The following is a 16,423-nucleotide window of genomic DNA, read 5'->3' as shown; positions in this document are numbered from 1 at the left end:
GAAATGCTCAGCACAGCAGACATTCAATCTCTGAACTGTTACACACAGCAGCACAGTTTAGGTTTAAAGTACACAGGGCCTTCTTCTGGCAGAAAAACAAATCACAGTGGCCAGAGGCAAGATCATTCTTCATTTTGTGGAAGAATGGTGATATTAATTTTTGAAAGAGACTAAGGGAGCTAGTTGTCCTGTCAGCAATGGTATGAAACCAAAACACTGCTAAGATGAGCTTCCTTTTTGTTGAGATGCATCTGTATACCAGCCTCCATTGTCTGTTTCGGAGAGATGTGAACCTGAGATTATGTGGTACACTTTTATTCACATCTCTTGAGTTTGACATGCTCTTAACCTCTGGTCTCTCAAATTTTAATCTATCTTCAGAAGACATGTCTCATTCCTTGCCACTTACATCAGGAAAAAAAATCTCCCTGAAATGCAAGAAAAAGTGTTTTTAGAGCATTTTAAGACTTATTTTCTGAAACATTTGAAATTGACTGAAAACCAGCTTAATCAAAGCCTGTCCTGCCAGGAAAAGTAGTCCAATCAATTCACTATGTTTTCCAGCTAGGTTTTAGGACACAAAACAGTGATATGCCAAACAATTTTTAAATCATGTGTTTCTCTTTTCAGAGTCACTTGTAGCTGAGGCACAAAGCAATTCAAAAGTGCAGAGCCCATTATTTTTCAAAAAAAAAAAAAAAGCTCCAAAGTGCTGTGCCTCAAATGGAAATGACTTGGCCACTTGTAAAGCTCTACTTTTAGTGCAAGGAATGGAACATGGGGTTGGGATTGCTTCATATGCCACAAAATATTCTGTTTGATTGTTAAGTCCTGCCTAATTTTGCCTTTTTTTTTTTTTCCAAAAGAAGAAGGCTGCAGAAGTTAAACCCCAGATTAACCCCACCAGTGCAAAAATCTTCAATACCATCCTGCAGCCCTTTGTTTCTAAAAATAAGCAATGTTGCTGGGGAAAGAACAGGAAGCTTCATTTTTAGGCAAACACTTTTACATCTTACCCTTTGGGATGCAAGTATATTCTGTCTAAAATTAGGAAGAATCTTATTTTCTCCTGTATATATGTGGCTTGTGGCACTTCTAGTGACTTTTAGTCCATGTCTTTCTGAACTGATAGAGTGAGACTAATTGGCCAGAGCTTTGATGTGAATCTGCCTCTCCTACCATGGTTTCTAGGGAAAGTCTAAAGGCCTTTAACTACAAATAGCCAAATTATATTACCTGAGCAACAGTGCACTTTTCATATAGCAAAAGTTCAAAGTGAGGAAGGTAAAATGAAAATTAAAGTTATTAAACTTTGTGCCACGGAAAACACTGTTAAACATCTCCATCCCAGAACACAGTGCATGTCCTTGCTTTCAGGGAGTTACGCAAAAGCTGTCAGCAAACTGCTACCTATGGAATTTCTTTCCACCGTCATCCTTTCCAGTCCCTGAGATTGAGCTTACACAGACACACGAAACAACTCTTGGAAATATCCCTGACCCCTGTAAGTCACTGATTTGCAAAGCCAAACTTTCAGACCAGTCACTGACTCTGCTTGGTGTCAATCAAGACCATCCCTGAAAAACGCTATGTGTACTTCCAGAGCCAGCACAACTTCCCAAAAGACTCACTGGACTCAGTCACCACATTTCAGAAGGTCAGAGGGTCTCATAGTGCAGACAAGAGCTGCTTCATGCCAGCTGAATGCCAGAGAATGGTATGGCAAGCATCCACACAGGCTTAATTTCTCCAGGGACTCTGAAGTCTCTGCAGAGCCTCTGAGCCTCAGCCACCACACAGGTACTGATGGATCCGCCCATCACACTTTGTGGCTCCCGCCCTTCATAAGCAGCATCCAGGGCAACCTCTATCTCCAGTCACAGTACTTCCAGCACAGTCAGAATTTTTTTAAGTTGACCTGTCAAAGTAGTGGACAAAAATAAACAATTGCTGGGGTTCTTTTATTTATATCTAAAATCAAAGTGGATAATGAGTAGTGTGGGTCAGTTCTGTAACAGAGAATCTCTGTGATGCATAGTTCACTTACCCAGACTAACACTGGCTGTTGATTATACATAAATGAGCATTTTCTCTCAGGTTTGGTAAGCATTTTGTGAAGAAGGAGAGAAGGAGGAAACATTGATGTGTCAGACATGATTTGCCTACTGGGATCATCTCACCATAACCATGAAGAAGCCTAAGGCATTCATTGTGCTTACGTCTGCCATTACCACTATCTACAGCAATTTGAGAACGGAGACATCTGGCTTAAATAAATCTTTAGATAATATGAAATATTTGTGTGAACTTACTAACCTGTGGTGTATAGAAGGTCAGACTAGATGATATGATGTTCTCATCTGTCTCATCCTTCAGCAAAGCTGACATTTCCAGTAATGTTTTGTTCAAAATATGTTAGAAGCACTGATAAAATCCCCTTGTGATGTAACTTTTCAAGGAACTCTCCAGCCCAACCCACAGTTATATGATTATCATAAATCAAGCATCTACTTCCAAAAAATATTCAGTCATGTGAGAGCTACAAATAAATGAAAACACCAATATACCTCACTTCCCAAATCAGACGCCCACTGAGAAAGTGAGACAACTCTTTCAGGGCTCTGGAATTCTGAATAAGTTAAAAGAGAGAAATGCCCATAATAAAGAATTGACTGTAAGAGATGGAATCTTGACATGAATTTATACTCTATGTATAGGTATTTTATATTAATTTGTTTATTCATTTTCCTTTTTTACTGAATCTGCTCTGCTGTTCAATGAACATGAACAAGTTTTCGTCAAAAAGGAACATTTAGAAAAAATGAAACCTTCTTTTAACAAAAATTTTAAAATGGGAAATTGTGCTGCAACTATAGGAGAGCATGGGTATACACAGCACTTTAAAGAGGAATTATGTAGGTATAAGGAGAAAACAAGATGAAATGCTGACAGAACTGACTAGAAAGAAATCTCTTTCAAAGGTGATTTATCCATTCTTCATAGCAATGGATATTAATCCTGTTTTGAAGTGGTCTCACTTCTTTCTTTTGCCTGTACTCTTGTTCCAGGTTAATGGTTATCTCTTGCTCAAACAAAGTACAGCCTGTTTGCTTGCATTTAGTCTAGGTTTTTGTTGGAAGCAGCTACAGTAAAGAGAGAGGAAGATAAAAAATTCATTAGTGACATGAAAGAATGAATTTTTCAGGTATTTGGCATACTGAAACTGCAGATTTTGAAACAATGAATATATTTTCTTCACCTACATCAAATCTTGAAACCTTGAAACCAGCTGAAGATGTTTGGACAGGTCTGCAAATACGGTCAGAGAAGTCATATGAATTCAGACTGAGGGACTGGGTTGCGTGTGGGAACATGTTTTACAGGAGTTATTTTTTAAATCTTTGGAAAAAAAAGGAATTATTGAGAAAAAACAAAAAAAGAAAAGTAAGCTTTGGTAAAGAGGATCCTGTGTCTTAGAGAGAAGCTGGAACAAACTTTTGGAAAGGTAAAAATTGGCGAGAGAAATACCCACACCAAGTGTGGGAGCTGCACAACAGGAGCAGATACCTGTAGCATCCTCTCTGCTGCTTCTTCTTACAGCATGTCTGGAGAGGGATTAGCAATAGTGGGGAGTGGGATACGTGGCTCAGGTGCCCCAAATGCTCATATGTCCTGACCAATGGTTTTAGGAAAGGAGGAACTGTGCCGTAAGGAAGGTTTTCAGCTCTGCTCTAGGAAGGCTGCAGGCAAATTATCAGCCAATGTTTTTTGTGCTCATGCCTGAAAACAGGCCTTGCAGGAGCACTAGGGTGAAAGAAACCTCTTTGAACAGAAACACTGAGCTTTTGGGGAGAATAAAATAACGAGTGAGGTGAAGTAGGAGACAGGAAGAGCAGGCTGAGTCATATAGTACTTAAAGACTTATATGCACACAGTTATCCATACACCCACTGAGGCTGGCTTGGTAAAACTGCTACTATTCTTGACCACTTTTATAATCACCAGTGATCAAATCTTCACTGACTTTAAGTGTCTTCTCTTTACTGAATTCTAGGGGGTTTCTTTTGTTATGAATCTCTCATTAAAAACTCTGTGATGTACTTAATCTTTGATACTTCAGAATGGAGAAAAAAACCCCAAGAAAACAAGATATTATTGCAACACAGAAGAGAAGGCATAATTTTTGTACCATCAAAATATAAAGAATGATTTCAGATATTGTGGAATAAGATGCAGAGAAAAAGCCATGAAGCAAAAGATAGAATAAAAGTAGAAAGGGCATGAACCCAATCTAGAATTAATCTAATTCTATACAGGGGACATGACCATACCAGTTACTTTAGAAAGTTAGCTATAGATTTATATCTAGTTTATAGATTTATATCTGTTTAACACCCATAAAATTAGAACACATAACTAGGAACAAAAAGGCCTGAGGTTAAAGACTTTTCTGGTTGACTCATGGTTTATAACTGAACTTGGAAATCCAGGACTACAAAGAATTCATCACTTACAGCAGCTACAAGACATAATCAAGTCTAAGCAGAAAGAAATTTATGTATTAGCTAGTTATGATATTTAGGGTGCCTATATTCTTAAAATGAGTAAAATTATACCTATCTCACAGAAGACTTGGCACTGTATGTTGTCTCCTGAGGATGCTTGTCAAATACCAGTACTGCTGCTAAAACAGAAAGTTCTGGCTGCTCCTGGTAATATACCCTAAAGGCAAACAACAGTGGCTTAAAGTAACACTGATAAGAAAAGTTAAATAATTTTCCTAAACAGTGAGTAGCATACTCAGAAATATTTTACTTTTTTTTTTTCCTTTACTACTGCTACTGGTTTCTTAAAATGGGTATGTCTGCATGTGCGTTGTTCCATAATGAGAATTTTTCTGCCTATATTTCCATGTCTACTTAAATTTAACAACATACACTATCATTCCTCTGAAATTATAAAGACGAACTGATTTTGATCTCACTGCAGAGATTCCTCACAAATGGCTTTTCAGCACTCTGTGCATAAAAAGACCTTGATTTTGATCAGCCTGGTGGGGTTGTTTGTACTTATTTAAACTGAAATGTACTACTGAATCAGAATATAAGAATGATGTAGAAAGCTAAAAATCTACAGGGCTGTGGAGGATCAAGCATAATTTTTGATATTTCATTGACCTTTGTAATCAAGAAAGATACAGTTTTTATTCCATCTTGTCTATAGAAGTATCAGATTTTTTCCTGCAGAGTATTGACTAAAATATACTCACCCAGTGAAACAAAATTTAGCAACTCCATATCATCTGATTGACTTTTATCACTCGAATTCTGATTCCTAAGGCTAAAATAGTAGACTAGAAAGTAGTCTAAGTAGTAAAAACTGCATCTTCCGAATCATTCTGATTTACCATAACCAGAACCAGAGATTTTTCCAAAGTCCTTTACATAATTTTGCTTTAAATTCCATACTCCTCCAATATACTTGAACCAAACAACATGAGGAGATGATATATAACTCCTTGATGTAAAAACTCATTAATCATGTAAATAGAAGTGGTTGAATATATTTTGCAAATGGTATTTAAAATATGGAAATGTTGATACCAAGTAGTACTACAAAGAAACTTTAATTATACAAAAGGTTGTTGCTGCCATTTTTCTTACATGAATAGATGTGGGAAACATCCACCAAGTCTTTTGAAAATCAAAAAGGAAAACAGTGAAACCATGAGAGTCATTACAGGTCTGTGGAATTTTAAACTTTTATTTTGTGTCAAATTTATTTAGAAATTAGTGCTAGTGAACTTATTCAATGTACATTGGTCTGATTTTCTTGTCAACTTTATGATTAATGGAGTAAATCGGTATTATGTAATTAATTTTGATAACTCAAATCTGTCAATCAAGACAAGGCAGTGTTACTTTTATTATTGACTATTTTTCCCTTACTGTATATAGGTCTCTTTCGGTTATGAATGTGTTTACCTTTTCTGCACAAAATCAATGATTTAGTAAATTATTGAATGTACTGTATTAAAACCACATTCCAAGCTTGCTGCAATCACTGAATATTGTCATGAAAGATATCATGTACAGCCTTTTGACAGTGCAACTCACAAGATTCTGGTGAAATTATGGCAATCCAGATTGAGGCAGATAATTTATACTGGTCTTCAACACAGAAAATAAATGAAGACTCCAGGCTTTATTGCCCTGCCATTAAAAAAAATAAATTAAATAACCAACAAAAATATCTTTATTATACTGAAATCATAACACTTCAATCTAAGTTTGTCTGTTAGTACACTTCAGTTACACTAACTCAAAATAAAAGGACAGATAGTTCTGATGGTTAGGGCAGACTAACAGGATATCCTTTTTCTTGTTTCTCTTTCTGACTCTCTCATCCTCTGATCCTGGTTGCATTGCTTAATATTTCTAGTACAGATTTTAATGTCAGAACTGGAAAGGAGAACTATTAATGCACTCAATTTTCTTTGCTGGAGTTTGAGTGGGAGAAATACAATGCATGTTGTCTAGATATGACTTTATGGCTGTGCAAATCTAATATAAATATCCCAGTGCCTATCAATGTGCTATTCAGAAAGCATATATTAAAAGTTTTTAGAGAAGGAAATGGATATGGAACCATGTCTGGTTATTGATTTTCTTTCTTATTTCTTGCTAGCAAATGATATTGAATGATTTCTTTCCTAATTTTGTCTCTATTGTGATGCATTTAACTGTGTTTTACATTATTGTGGTATTTTAAAATTTGGAATTATCCATTTATTAAAAAAAGGAAAACAAAAAATGTAAGCAGAAAGATTATCTTCAGTACAAATAATTTACAAGCTAAGTCAAGATGTTGAACAAGGCAAATAATGAGTGTTTGGAAATGCTGAGAAAACAATGACTAGTTAACTCCTTAAAGTCTTAGGATGCTGCTAGGTGGATACATGATTTATACAAATATCTTGGACGCTTCTTGGAAGCTCAAGTTTCATAACGGATTATAGAAGGGAGAATCTATGAATGTCAGTGGTTGTCTCTGCTAGTTACAGATAAGAATTTCCCTGCTAATACTATAGTGAAATTAAGAAACACTTGCTGTCATTGTCCAGGTAATTTTGCTAATTAATTTTATACAAAATGTGTAGATATGTCTTCATTGAATTATTCATTATGGTGGGACATTCCAGGCATTACTCTTCCCACAAGGCAATCAGCCAGTGAGAAATCATTGTGGACTCTGCCACATCAATAATTTCTGCTTTTATTAGTTTGCATAAAATTAGTTGGTTAATTCTGACCATAATGATCTGAAATTTGTGGGATTCTGAAGGATACCTTGATCCCAGAATTATTTTCTTAATTCCTTTGTTTTCAAACTTTCCTGCTGTTCTAAATATGGTTGGTAAGGTACAATCAAAAATCCATCAAATGTTAATTTGAAAGAGAATTATATGAGTTAGCTCTTTAGAAAGCACTCTTTTTTTTGTTTTGCTACTCTGCCCTGGATATAATATTCTTTATCAGCTTGTAGCATTGTACTAGACAAAACCAAGACCAGGCGCTTGCTCCCTTGCTAAGATAGTCCTGGGGCTGAAGTGCAAATGCAAAAAAAAAAAGGTGTCTTTGAGTGTTTTCTAAAGATGTAAAGATTTTGATCATATTCTTATTTTGAGAACATTATTCCAGTCTTATTTTAGGTGCAATGAAGATTCAATATTTTGGTTGCTATTGAAAAGATGTACAGTCCAAGACATATCCTCAAGGGTCTTCCCAAGAATTCTGCTCACAAGGAATAATTTATAACTCTGGAGGTAGTCGTCTATTTGTCTGTCTGAACAAGTAAAGATAAGAAGCCAGTGTTACCAAGCATTTGTTTTTTACTGTTGCTTTTGTTTTCACAAAATATAGAATCATAGAATCATTAAAAGACCATTGAGTCCAACCATTGACGCAGCACTGCCAGGTCTACACCTAAACTGTCTCTAAGTGCCACATCTACATGTTTATTGAACACTTCCAGGAATAGTGATTCCACCACTTCCTGAGCCTGTTCCAATTCTTGACCTCCCTTTCAGTGAAGAAATTTTTCTTAAGGTCTATTTAAATCTCTCCTGGCACAACTTGAGGGTGCTTCCTCTTGTCTTATCACTCCTTACATGGGAGAAGAGGCTGACCTTACCTGGCTACAGCCACCTTTCAGATAGCTTTAGAGAGTGGTAAGTTTTCCTCTGAGCCTCCTTTTCTGCAGACTAAGCAACCCCAGCTTTTCAACGTGGGACTTGTTCTCTAAAATCTTCACCAGATCCATTGTCCTTCTCTGGACATGCTCCAGCACCTCAATGTCCTTGTAGTGAGGGACCCAAAACTGAGCACAGGATTCAACATGTGGCCTCACCAGTGCCAAGCAGAGGGAAATGATCACTGCCCTAATTTCTAATGCAGGCCAGGATGCCATTGGCCTTATTGGCCACCTGGGCACACTGCTGGTTCAGTCCAACATCCTTTTCTGCTGAGCAGCTTTCCAGCCATTCTGCTCCAAGCCTGTAGCATTTTACATCTTCAGTTCTTTCAACCATGTTGTATTATGGCCAAAAAGGATACTTTTTATGAGTCATTTTAGATGAGTGACTGTTGTAATGTCCAAAATGATGGTACCGCAGGCAGCATAGAATGGCTGAAGTGGGAGGGATCCTGGAGATTGCCCAGACCAAACATGCCACCAACCACAGCTGCCTGCAGCAGGTTGGTCACCTCTGCTCTGTTCAATCGGGCTTATAGCTCTCTTGAGGAAATCCAGCTCTGCACACATAATCTCAAGACAAAACTAAAATATCCATGGGGGAATAACTTGGCACTTCACGTTTCTCATATGCTTGAGCTACCCTCTGATGAAATATTTTGTCTCTTTTAATTAAACAATTGCTTAAATTAATTAAACAACTGGCTTAAAACAATTTCCTTTTACAAGTCCTCTTTCTCATAGGGAAGTCTATTTTTCCTATGATAAATGGATGACAGGAAAAGCTGCAAGTTCTCTACAGAAAAAAAGGTGAATCCATACATTTTATTAAATACACTCAGTTATTCTCACTCATATGCAAGTGTTAATCGTGTCTGTGCTGTCTCTTCTATAAGAATCTGGTCTTTTGATTCTGGGAGTGAATTATTACTGAAGATAATTGTTTTCTACCATGTGGTTTTTTGACTGTGTGAATGGATGGACTGAACTTCAAAGCCAGGTTATATTCTCTGTTCTGCTTGGTATGAATCCAATTTCAGTCAGAAAAGATAAGCAGTGAAGTCATTTGGTGCCTTGTCACTCTCATGTCTGTTGCAGATGCAGTAATAATCTGTTACTTGCTGAGGAAAACATAAGAGCTGTATTCAAGAGAAATGGTCTTTTTGTTTTGTGGGTAACTGATACCTGGCAATATGTGAATGCCTTGAACAAAATTAATAAGCAAGAAAAAATATTAAAAGAAGAATAAAGTGCAGGAAATATTTGCAATTCTGAAACTAACGAATATGCAAAATATTTTAAAGATCATATTGCTCAGAAACAAGAACCCTGTTCTTTCATTATCAATTTTTTTCTCTCTTGACAGCTGCAGGAGTCAAGGCTGAAAACACAGAGATGCTATAACTCTTCAAAGTGCATCTTACATGGTTTCACCTGGAGCATCCTCCTCTTAGTAACATCTGCTGCACTCCCAAATGGATCCCCATGTGCAGAGTGTGCATCCACCTAGGAGAACGTGAGGCAATGGTGACTGGCAGCATTCCTGCAGGCTCAAACACTGAAAATTGCTTCACAAGATGGGTATGTGACAATTTCTGTACTTGCTATGTCATGTTTCTAAATACCCAAAAAACCCCAAAACCAAAACCAAACAAAACAAAAAAGGAACCAAACCCCAAACCAAACCAAGCAAAACAAAAAACCCCAACCAATTAAACAAAAAAAAATCCCAAGCCCACGAAACCAGAAAGAGACAGAAATGGGGAAAAGATCTTATAGATTTATTTTTTTTTTAACAAAATCTTACTTAATTTACATAAAGCAGCAGATTACATACTGAAATCTGGAGTTGGGTTTTGAGAGCAGAAGAGTTTGTGGAGAGAATGGTAAGAATCTTCTCCCTGAGTGGAAGATGAGAGAAGTAAAAAAAGATGGAGTATTCCAGCAGATACTAATTACTACCTCAGGAAAAATAAGTGAGAACCCTCAGCTCCCTGAAGATCCTTGAAGTCCCTCTTTGCTTCCAGAAAAAGTGTGCCATGCAGACCTGAAACATGTCCATTTCTCATTTGTACAAATATTGAGGCAGTAGAAAACAGAATTTTCTCCTCTTTTAGGGGAATTTAAATACAGAAAAGCCATGGCGGAATTAATCTCCCCTAGTTTTAACTAACTAATGGATATCTACACTAAACTGTTGTTAAATGCCCTTTTTTTATTCTCATTGATGAATAGAGAAGGGATGCTTTGCCCCAGTACAGAAGTGTCATTACCTATAGAGCATAATTATACAATGAATCTGATTTTCAGTGATTTAACATCTTTTAATTTTGATTATTTTGCTCTCTTTCATGTAAGTTTTTTGAATTTTTCTTTGTTGTTATGCATATTCTAAAAGGTAAAAATGGCAGGATTACGAAAAATACATACCATTTCTAAAAGTCTACTAAAATTAAAAAAATATTAGCTTAATCAAGCAATCTCAATGATGTTCATTGTGTAGGACTCTCGTTCAAATCAATGAAAATGTATGCTCATAAACCAGTGAAAAATCTATGAGGTCTAATTATAGGCAGCTTAATTGCTTCTAGTAACAGCGCTATGAAAAAAAATCACAGCTTTTCCTATGAATGCAGGAATTGATTCAAAAATTCCATTACAATTTGTTAAAACAGAAAGGAAAGCTTTCAGTATTTATTGTATTAGAAGTCATTTTTAATTAGTGGCATATTTTATTTCATGGACATAAAGTTTTCATAGCATTTTTTAAATATATTCCTCTCTCTAAGAACAAAATATAGCTTTCTCTAAGTGAGTTATAACACGAAATATGTGTGCAATGTGTTATTTATCACAACATTTTTTATATACCATGCATTATGTATTATTCACTGTAATGATTTTTTTAAAGTTTTATAGAACCATTCTCTTGTGAAGACTGCATAGATTTCAGAGTTAAATTTTTCAGGACCACATGAATTTTACCTGTTGCTTGTATGGATACAACTAATGATGATATTTTCAATAATAATGATGATAATTATGCTGTTGATGATGATATTAATAATAATAATAATCTGTGAGAAGTAAAACGTCCTGAAATCTTGTCATTTTTAACTAAGTAAATTATAGAGCTTAATAGATCATATTACTCCATATAGAAACCTTATCCTTCTTGTATATTGAGGCCATCAAATCACTAGGTTAATAAACAGTTTTTCAAAAATTAATTGGTGTAGCTAAAGTGGACCCAGAACTTTGACCATGTAAAAGTTTTCTGTTAGTCATCAAAAAATATTTTATTTTGGAAGTACAAATGCAAGATATGTCATGAAAGGTTAATACTGGTTTTTATGAAAAAAACATTGTTATGGATTAATTAAAGGATTAAGCCCTCACTCCTCTTCCCCCCTCTGCCCTCTTCCCTATAAAGGAAAAAATATGTTTTGTCAGCAAGAAACAGACCAAAAGGGAGAGACTAACACAGAAGAAACAAATATTCATGCAGGATTTTGCTTTCTACATTGCTGAATGATAGAAGTAATATTTAAGTTTGAAAATTTTACTTGATTCCTTTATTCTTTTCTTGTTAATTCTATGTGCCATGCTAAATATAATTTAAAATCTATTTATTTTTAAGACACAAGAGATATCTGTAAGATTCCTGAATACAGGTTCACACCCTTAGTTATCTAAATATTTATGGAAACATCCTTAAGATAATCTTTGACTTTTAAGTGGTTTTGAGTGTACTAATTCTGTTTTAATAGATTTTGGAAGATCTCTGTTGTTAAGTAAATAAAATCAATTTAATCAAAAAATTATTTTCGTGAGATGCTCTGTAAATCAGGCAGGTGATAGATGCAGCCTGACTTTGGTCATACTTGTGAGACTTTTGGCAAAATACATACAACTATATGAAGACACAGTCCAGAGGTCCACATTCAGTTTAATTCTCCTTCTTAGAGTCAATAGAGGAAAAAAAATCTTGAAAGCAACCCACAACATCATATGAAAGTTATTCAGAACTGACCAAAGGAGTTGTGCATTTAAAATATCTGCTCTGTGCCAACAGCAAAGGCAACATGAAGTGAATAAATATCTGCACTGAAAACGTTGAAATTGGAGCATGATGAATTGTACTGTGCTTCAAATTATATTCTTGTAAGGGAAGGAGAGCAACTCAGCCCAAGCTGAAGAACTGTTAAAGTGTGGTAACTGGGTAGAGAAAAAGGAGTACAGAAGTTGCTGAATTGTGCTATAATTATTAATAATTTTCTGTTAAATTTGATTTATTGATGTTCTGTATATATTTATCATCAAGAGACTTTTTCATCAAGGCATTTTCCCTACTGACTGTAATGGATGTTCATTACATTTGCAAAAGACACCAAGTTAGGAGAAAGGCACTACCAAGACGCTGACAGAATTCAACGTCACCTTGGCAAATTCAAAAGTGGGTTGAAAAAACAGAGGATGTTCAAAAAGGAGCAATGTGAAGGTCTACACTTAGGTAACAAAGGATACAGTAACATGAACTAGAGAACAAGTTGGGCAGCTCCTCTTCATAATTAGGGCTGTTGGTGACATGAATTAGAAGTTCAAGATGACTCTAAAAAGGTGATGCTCTTTCACTACAAGCACAATTCTGCAATGCTTCAAAAAAACTCTTGGTTTTTTTAGGGAAATAACCTCTCCACTTCATTGGGATGGGTTTATCTAAGGTAGTGTGCAGTCTGGAGCAGCTCTGGAAAGCCTTTCCAGGAAGGGCATAGACTGGCTGAAGACAGTCTGGGAGAGATAAAAAGACCACAATCTGGAAAATATGGTCTGTGAAGGCAGACTGAATGGAATCCCTGTTTAGGCACTTATTTATTTCACCTAACTCCCTTGAGTTCTTAGGACACCTGCTAAAGGCATAAAGATTGATTTTGTGTGTTCCAAAGACACTTCCTCTTTTAACAGCAAACTTCCCTCCTGTGGAAGTTTCCTATTGAAGCAACTTTTACTTGTGCTTTTTCTGCAATTTGCAGATTATTTTTGAGCAAAATATCTAGAAAATAACATAAATGAGGAGTCCAGGTCTTGACAAGTTCCATGTGATGGATAAATTGTGCTGGTGTTAACTTACTGTTAGCCACAAAATTTTGAGCTTACTCTTAAACCAAAGAATTTTCTCTAGACCCCATTAAGTTTTCTTTAGAGGTAAACAGAAAGCCTCCTTATGGCTGCCAGGTTTCTGTGATTTGAAGACTCAAAAGTAAAAACCAACATGAACTATATCTGGAAGTCTTTTTAAATTGACAGAAAAGTGTTGTGATGATAAAGCATGTCAGCATGCACCAATTTTCACTCCATAGATCCAGTTACTACCTCTATTTGCTTTTATGATGAAAAATATTTCAGTTTGCAAAATATCACATGGTTATAATCAGACACCCTAAGTCACAACCTCTGCTGTTGGCGAACAGCTGGGTGCTAACAGAAAAACAGAATGAGCAGTAGCAGTTGTTTCATTTATACTCTCCCCTATAAAATGGAAGTACTTCAGAGAATTTAGAAACAGAGAGAGTCAATATAATTCTGATTTAGAAAATGCACCATAGAATACAGGATACCTTTTGTGAAAATTATTGTAGAACCCACTTTTTTGTTGTTTGCTTGGGGGTTTTATTTTGTTTTGGTTTTGGTTTGGTTTGATTTGGTTTTACTGGCTCTAGACTGCAGGGGATAGATAATTACATGGTTATTCATGTTTAAACAAGGACTTTTTTCTTTAAATTATTTTATTTTTTCATGAGTTGCAAGATTTTTAAACAAAAAATTAAGGAATTTTCAAAAAAGACAAAGGGAATAATTAGATTATATAATTAAAGTAATATTTTATTAAAATCAGAAGGTAATGCTATATTATGCTGCTATAATTCTATTTACAGCTATGGAAATTATAAAACGCTTAAAGGGAAAATGGTTAAGATAACAGCAATTAGTTTGTTCCAAAGGGAAATGGATACAGGGAATTTTGATTTGTTTGAACTGGTTAGCTTGTTTTCCAATAAACCAAACCACCTATTTTCCTCCCACTTCTCCAGCTAATATGAAGAAAGTAAAGTCCAGCACAATGAAGTTCTGGTCTCTGCAACTTCTCTTTGGAAATGTAGCCTAATGAGGATATGGTAAAATTCTATTTTTATGTCTGCCTCATTTTGTTGGAGAATCTTGGATGGCTTTAAAGGGCATTCCTCAGCCTGAAAAGTCCTTTTCACCTATTCTCTTGGCTTTATAATTGCTATCTCTCCCATTCCTATATGACAGGGCTCCAAACAATACTGCTATCGCTGGAGAAAATAAGGAATTCGGAGGTCTGGTGGCAGCTTTCATTAAGAAGAAGAAAGCCATAGCATCTCACCATGGGAACCATTTCTAGGCTGGTGGGCAAGTTGTTTCCCCAGAAATTCACCCTCTGATGCCCAGCTAGAAAAGGCATTTCTAGGCACATGTCTTTCTCACAGCCCAACAACTACACAAACCAACACAGTCATACAAGTGACCCTTAGGTCAGGAGCAGATCTCTGAGGACTTTCCTGGTAGGGAATGACACGAAGCAAAACACTGGCAGGACACATCCCAAGATAACAGGGATGTTTCCTTCTGTTTTCACCCACTTCGCCTATTGCATGCTGAATGTCTTTTGTCTTTTCACCCCTCTCTCATTCCACAAACCTAGATCCTTGCTCAGTTTTGCATTTCCAGAAAAAAAAAAAAAAGACTTGACACCAACAAATTGCTTCAATTTTAAAGCAACTTGCTTTCCACAGCACAGCAGTTATTTGGAAAGGCAAATGGCATCACTCTGAATGTCCTCCCCTTCTTCCTCCAGTTTTATATGCTGGTGCCATACGGTGTGGGATATCCTTTGGTCCGTTGAGGTCAGCTGTCCTGTCTGTGTCCTCTCCCAGCTTCTTGGGCACCCCCAGACTGTTTGCTGGTTGAGGTGGGATGGGAAGCAAAAAAGGCCTTCATGTTGTAAGTGCTGCTCTGCAGTAATGAAAATATCCTTGTGTTGTCAACACTGTTTTCAGCACAAAAATCCAAAATACAGCCTCATGCCAGCTACTGTGAAGAAAATTTACTCTATCCTGGCCACAAACAGCAGAGACAAGTGAAAGAATAATTATATTATCACTCGTCTTTAGACACATTTAAAAATTTCCTCCTAAAACAAAAGACATTGAGACTAATTTATGAAAGTAAAGGAAGTCAAATTAACCTAATCACAAAACATTTCAATGATGCCATTTTCATGAATTTAGGCACATGATACCTGTTATTTTGAGTTATTTCTATTTTAATGTGGCACATCACCCTTAGAGTTGACACTCTAGGGGAAAAAAAAGCTCTAATATTCTAGTCATTAAAAACTAAGATATTGAATGTTTAACATCCATTGGTTTTAAAGGAATCTACAGGTGTTAAAGTTTCATTGAAAGTGAGTTAGTCACTACAGGATCTGTCTCTTATGGAAGCAGAAAAGGAGAAAAGTGGCAGTTAAGGGAGAAGAGGAATGTTCAATTTGAACATTTCATCAAGAAATACATACATAATTGTGGTGCATAAAATTCTGAGTAGATGCAGAATAACACTAATTTTCATGTCAGGTACAGCAGAAATCTCAGTGCGATTAATAAAAGAGAGTGATAGAAAAGGAGAATAAAATTGCTTGGCAGCTTCATATGTAGAAAAGAGATTATTTTTAATATATTATATTTTTTAAAATTTTAAGTTTTAACACCATAAAAGGAAATGGAGAAAGACTGATAATATAAGCAGTTGCCTCAATGAAAATAAGGTTTTTAAGAAAGAGCACCAAGTCTGAGTCATCTGAATTTTGAGCCTTTGAAAGCTACACTTTGCAGCAATTTTCACACCAATAATTTTAACAATTACACATTAGCATTTTGAAAGAATGGGAAATATAAGTGAAACACATAGAATGTGGTGATTGAGACATCTGAAGGTGGGAAGCAGCAGGGTTCATTCTAGGGTTAACCTCAGCAGGCAGTAAATGGCAGAGACCTCTGCCTCACTCTCTGCTTCTAGTGGTTCTTGTAGACCAGGCAATGTCTTTGTGCTCGCAGCTGTGCTGCCCCTGGACACAGTCTGCAGCAAA

This window comes from Onychostruthus taczanowskii, unplaced genomic scaffold (assembly GCF_017590055.1).
Source record: "Onychostruthus taczanowskii isolate IOZ18803 unplaced genomic scaffold, ASM1759005v1 scaffold8, whole genome shotgun sequence".
Lineage (NCBI taxonomy): Eukaryota > Metazoa > Chordata > Aves > Passeriformes > Passeridae > Onychostruthus > Onychostruthus taczanowskii.
The sequence above is the reverse complement of the archived record's forward strand: the minus strand, read 5'-3'. Positions refer to the sequence as shown.